The sequence below is a fragment of the Vombatus ursinus genome, unplaced genomic scaffold, assembly GCF_900497805.2.
Source record: "Vombatus ursinus unplaced genomic scaffold, bare-nosed wombat genome assembly UNPS02010980.1, whole genome shotgun sequence".
NCBI lineage: Eukaryota > Metazoa > Chordata > Mammalia > Diprotodontia > Vombatidae > Vombatus > Vombatus ursinus.
The window spans coordinates 7,475,704-7,481,060 of record NW_020950758.1 but is presented as its reverse complement, the minus strand read 5'-3'; positions in this window follow the sequence as shown (position 1 = coordinate 7,481,060).

The following is a 5,357-nucleotide window of genomic DNA, read 5'->3' as shown; positions in this document are numbered from 1 at the left end:
CTCTTTCTCTGCCTCCTCCTCCTTCTTCTCCAATGTTCACATGGAGGTAGGTGCTATTATTATCATCCCCATTTTACAGATGAAAAGAGAGAGGCTGAGAGAAGGCAGGTAATTTGTCATGGTTCATACAGGTAGGAAATGACCAAGGTTGGACTTGAACCCAGACATTTTCCAACTCTCGGTCTCAGGTTCTCATCCCCCCCCACAATGCTAAGATTCCTCATACTTCTGGAGCCTTTGATGACTTTTCTAGGAACACGTTAAGAGTTAGAAGATGAAAAGGGAAAAATACTCACTCTCTCCCTTTGGCCCCCGCTTTTGGAATGCACGTAAGGCCAGCTAGCTAGGTGATACCCCTTCTCCTCAGTTTATAGTCTCTAGTCACTGCCCTCAACTCCATCCCTGCTGAGTACTTCCTCTGTATGCTTTTGGGAGAAGTGAGGAAGGAGTAAGTGAGACCACTTGACCTAACAGCCCAGCCCTGGCTTAGGCAGCAAAAGTGGTCTCTGATCATTTTAACCTGAAGGCAGAAAAGCCCCTGAGCCAGTTTAATTCTGCCTTTTGGTGGTGTTTATCAGGATAAAAACATATTAATAATAAAACCTATAAGATTCTCTCATTTTGAGTTCATGGTTCCCAACTGGGATAGAAGATCTTAGCATTTTATTCCCTCTGTCCTCTTCCTCCAACATCAACATTGTTGTTCTACTGCTGGCAGCCCCTGTTGGCAGTTAAGGATATACGTGAGTCTAAAAACTATATGAATTATCTTATTTCTCTCTGGAGAAAGCTGGCTTTGGTACTGAGTAGAAGTGAAGGCGTGAACCTCATTTTAAAGGACAGAAAAAACTTTGAAGTAAATGACTGCCATCTCATGTAGAAAATAGGATGGATGCTAAGTAGCCCCCCTCCTATCTGGTACCTATGCCCTATGTGGGAAGGGAATGGCCACTGTTGGCTCAGATATCCCTCTTGGCCTCTGAAAGCAGAGGCTTCCACTGCACCCAGGGCTCAGGCAGTACTCCACCCCCCAGTAGCTGCAGCCCCTCAGCACTCAGCTCTTCTAGTCTGCCATTTCAGCTTCCATTTCATCTCCTTACTCCCTCAAAAATGGCTCCTGCTTTTCCTGTTGTCTTCCTTATAGTGTTTTCCTGGGGAAAACATGACATCTCCCAGCAACCCCCATGGCTAGGCTCTGCACACTTATCCCTATCCCTAGGAGTCTTTCTCAAAGGCTGGTTATATTTATTTTTTTATGTATACAACTTTATTATTATTGTTTTCTTTTTAGTTTTGAACATTCATTTTTTGTAAGATTTTCAGTTCCAATTTTTTTCTCCCTTCCTACCTTCCTTTCCTCCCCTCCCCAAGACAACAAGTGATCTGATATAGGTTATACATGTACAGTCATGTTAAGTATGTTTCCACATTAGTCACGTTGTGAAAGAAGAATTAGAACAAAAGGGAAAAAATGCGAGTAAGAAAAAAACAAAAAGCAAAAAAAAGTGAAAGTAGTATATTTCAACCTGCATTCAGACTCCACAGTTCTTTCTCTGGATGTAGATAGCATTTTCCATCACGAGTCAGCTGGTTACATTTCAAATGAGAAAGAGGTGCTGGTGTTATCTTTGTACCCCCAGGGCTTGGCACATACATGAACTGATGCATAGTGAACAGAACCAGGAGAACATTGTACAAAGTATCAGCAATATTGTGTGATGAAGAATTGTAAATGATTTAGCTATTCTTGGCATTACTATGATCCAAGAAAATCCCAAAGGATTAATGATGAAGCATACTATCCTCCTCCAGAGAAAGAATTGATATTGCTTCAATACAGACTGAAGCATGCTATTTTTCACTTTCTTTCATTTCTTTTCTTTTACTCAAGTCTCTCTGTACAAAATGACTAATATGGAAATGTTTGACCTAATTGCACATGTAAAGCCTATATCTGATTGCTTACTGTCTGTGGGGGGGGGGTAGGGAGGAAGGGATAGAATTTGGAACTCAAAACTCTAAATAATTTTTTTTAAAAACCATTGCTTGGTAAGTGATTCTTACCAAGTGATCCATTCTTCCCGAGAGGGAGTAGAAGATGGAGAGATATTTTCCCCAACATTTTGATTCTCCCAGTTAGTGTAGGAATAGCAATGATGCCAATCTGAAGGTGAAGCCTTGCTTAGATCATAGGGCCTGTAGATTGTATGCTTGTGTGGCTGTGCAAAACAGATAAATCTTACGCTCAGAGTAAAGGCTGCAGTCATGGGATGGATGCTCTGACATAGTCCAGGAACACAATGAAGCAAACCCAAAAAGTCTGGAGGACCCACAAAGCAGAGTGGAAGCAGTGACCCACAATACCCGAGTCATCAGACTTCATTTCTGGGGAGAAAACACAGTCCAAGTTTTCTTACTTCCAACTCCAAAGAAAACCAGCCCATTTATAATGAAAAAAACCAGCCTCATTTCCATTTTAAATGTTCCCTTGAAAGGCAAGTGAGTTAAGAAATAGTTCCTTCTCCTGTTCAGGAGTGAATCTCTTTTAATGGTTGAGAAGTCATTTCCCTTTTCCTTCTGAGTCTTTCAGATGCCCAGACCCCCAAAGTTGTGCCATGTAGAGTGGAGCAGTGGCATTGAGAAGAGTATGTGAGCTTAGGACCAAGTGAAATAAAGCACTTTGGAAACCCCCCAGCCTCACACACAAATTGGCTAGTTTTATTATATCATCACTCCTTTTAGAGCTTTCAGATTTACTTGTTTGAGTGTTGTTCCCACCTTGGACTGAGTCCCTCAAGAGCAGGGATTATCTTTTGCATTTCTTTGTATCCCCAGGCCCTAGAACCATGCCCAGCACACAGTAGGTGCTCAATACATGCTTTGATTGGCTGGCCCCCCTCCTGCCGAAGACAATCCTTTCCCAGCTCCTTGTACACACCCCCAGTCATCTAGGGACACCTAGGGACACCTAGGGGCATCTAGGGTTGGTCTTTGAACAGGGTCAGAACCCTCTGGCTTGAGTCAATCATGTCACTTTCCTGAGCCGCACTTCATCTAGGGATAGGCATAGCACCTGGGCCTTTGAGTTCTTCAATATACAATGAAACTTCCTTCACCTGTGTCCATGTCGGCAATTTAGTTTTGGCAGCGTTAAGTAATGGCCCTGGGTTCAAATGCTGTCTATCCAATACGCCCCAGGGAGGTCCCTAGCATGTCCTCTGATGTCCTTTGATTCCTGCATAAACTGGATTTAAGTGAGGCAAAAGTCGTTGGCCTCACTCTCTTCTCCCAAGTCATCACAGTCTAGTCAGGACAGAGTCAAGATGACTGGTGATAGTTCAAGATGCTGTGGATGACCTTGGCATCTTCGATGTTTAATCAAGCTCTCAGCACTGCACAGCGCCTGCTTCAGCCACCTTCATGGCCATTGGAACAAACTGTTCTCATCTGCCCATTCTGCTGGGGAAAGTCTTCATGTGTTTGGGGTAGACACCCCCCTAACCCACCAATGGGTTTGAGACCCCTTGGTTACCCTCAAACCCCAGAAAATGCTATTGAAAAGGCAATTGTCATAATAACAAGTATTGTGTGGGGATGAGATCCTTTTTTCTTTTCCTCTTTTTGTAGATTGGAGCATTGTTGTGAAGGTAAAAAACTGGGGCCAGGGACTGTGAGTACAGTGATGTGCACCCCTTAAAGGGAGGACCACAAGCCTGACTGGGGATTCTCTGGGAGTGTAGACACAGGCCAGTTGTGACCAGGCCTTCTCAGAAGGCACACAGCCGTGCGTAGGCACCCTCACATGCCAACCCCCAGAGCTCAGGGTGAGGAGCTCAGGGGAGCCTCCCCAGGGCATGTGGGCCACGGCCAGTTATCACATGTGTTTCAGGCATGACTGTTAAGGTCATTTTGAAATTGGTTGCCAAAACACGCATGACTGCCAGCAGAGGCCAACAGAATGTTCTGTGGGCCTCCTTAGCAAAGAAACATTGGGCGATGTCCTGACTGCCTGAATCCTTCTGAAAGGCAGCACCCATCACTCTGACAAGCCTCTGAATAGGAAGGTGGGCGATGGCAGTTGGCGGTAAACAAGTCATCCACTGCTGTCAATTCCACCTCTAAAGAAGTCCAGTGAGAGCCGGCGGTCCTTGCCAACCCGTGGACTTCATTGTTCTCAACAATAGGACCATTATCCTGAGCTGACTTGGCTGAACTCAGGTCTTTAGTGGGGACTTGGCAACACCTCTGGGCTGGACCCCAGTGGTGGGTGGGGGAACATCTGCCGCAGAACTCTGTGATCTCTGGCTTGAGGCTCCTGAAGGACTGACATGGAAAAGAAGGATTAGCTTTGTTCTTTTTGGTCTCGGGCGGCAGAAATTAGAAGCAAAGGAGGAAGGGTGCAGAGAGGGAGGTCTTGACTTCACACCTAGGAAAAATCCTAACCTGTAGAAGGAGGATGGGATGCTTTTGTAGGTGGTGAGCTGTCCATCACTAGAAGGAATGGGAGCAATGATTCAGAGATCGGCATGACCTTAGCCCTCATCTAGCCTCACTCTCTCATTTCACAGAGGAAGCCCCAAGACATGAAGTGAATTATCCAAGGTCACAGGATTTGGGGGCAAAGTCACCTTCAGACACACAAGTGGATGCCTGGCCTTGGACTCCTCACCCGGACAGCCTGGGCTGCTGCCAGAGGGGCAGCTGGGATTATCAGTCTCCTTTTGGTTTGTATTCACTGCTAGAGATGTGCATTGGGCCACTGGACAGAGGTTTTCCTAAGGCAAGAGAAAGATTCCTGTGAATGCCCCATTATTTACTGTCCTGAGCTCTGAGTACCAGATAAATCCTTCATGAGAAAAATGCTAAAGGCTCTAACTGTGGCAAAAGAGCTCGGCAAATAGGAACGAGGGTGGGGAGCTCTCTTTCTTGACCTGTGGGCCAACTCTGCTGAGGGAATGGGAGAGGGCAGAGGTGGATTTCCTATGACTCTTCTCTTCTGTCTTTTTCATATGGCAGTCTACTTTCCCAAAGTTTCTAGAGTATCAGAGTAGCTGAAACTAGCTCTGGTGAAAGGACCATGAGGATGGCAACCTGGCATGACCTGGAGCAAGAGAATGGGGGGGGGTCCTGAATCATTGTTCCAGTGCTGACAGGGTGTGCAAAACCTGGAGGCAAGCCAATTCACCTCTGGGACCCTCAGCTCCCTTACCTTTTGAAAGCAGATAATAACTTAATAAAGACTTACACTGTCTTTTTCCTAGAGGCAATTGTGATTATCAGACAGAGGAAATTGAGGCAGCATGGCATAATATATGCCAGAAGAGACTTAGGTTCAAAAGCCTTTCTTTCTTTCTTTC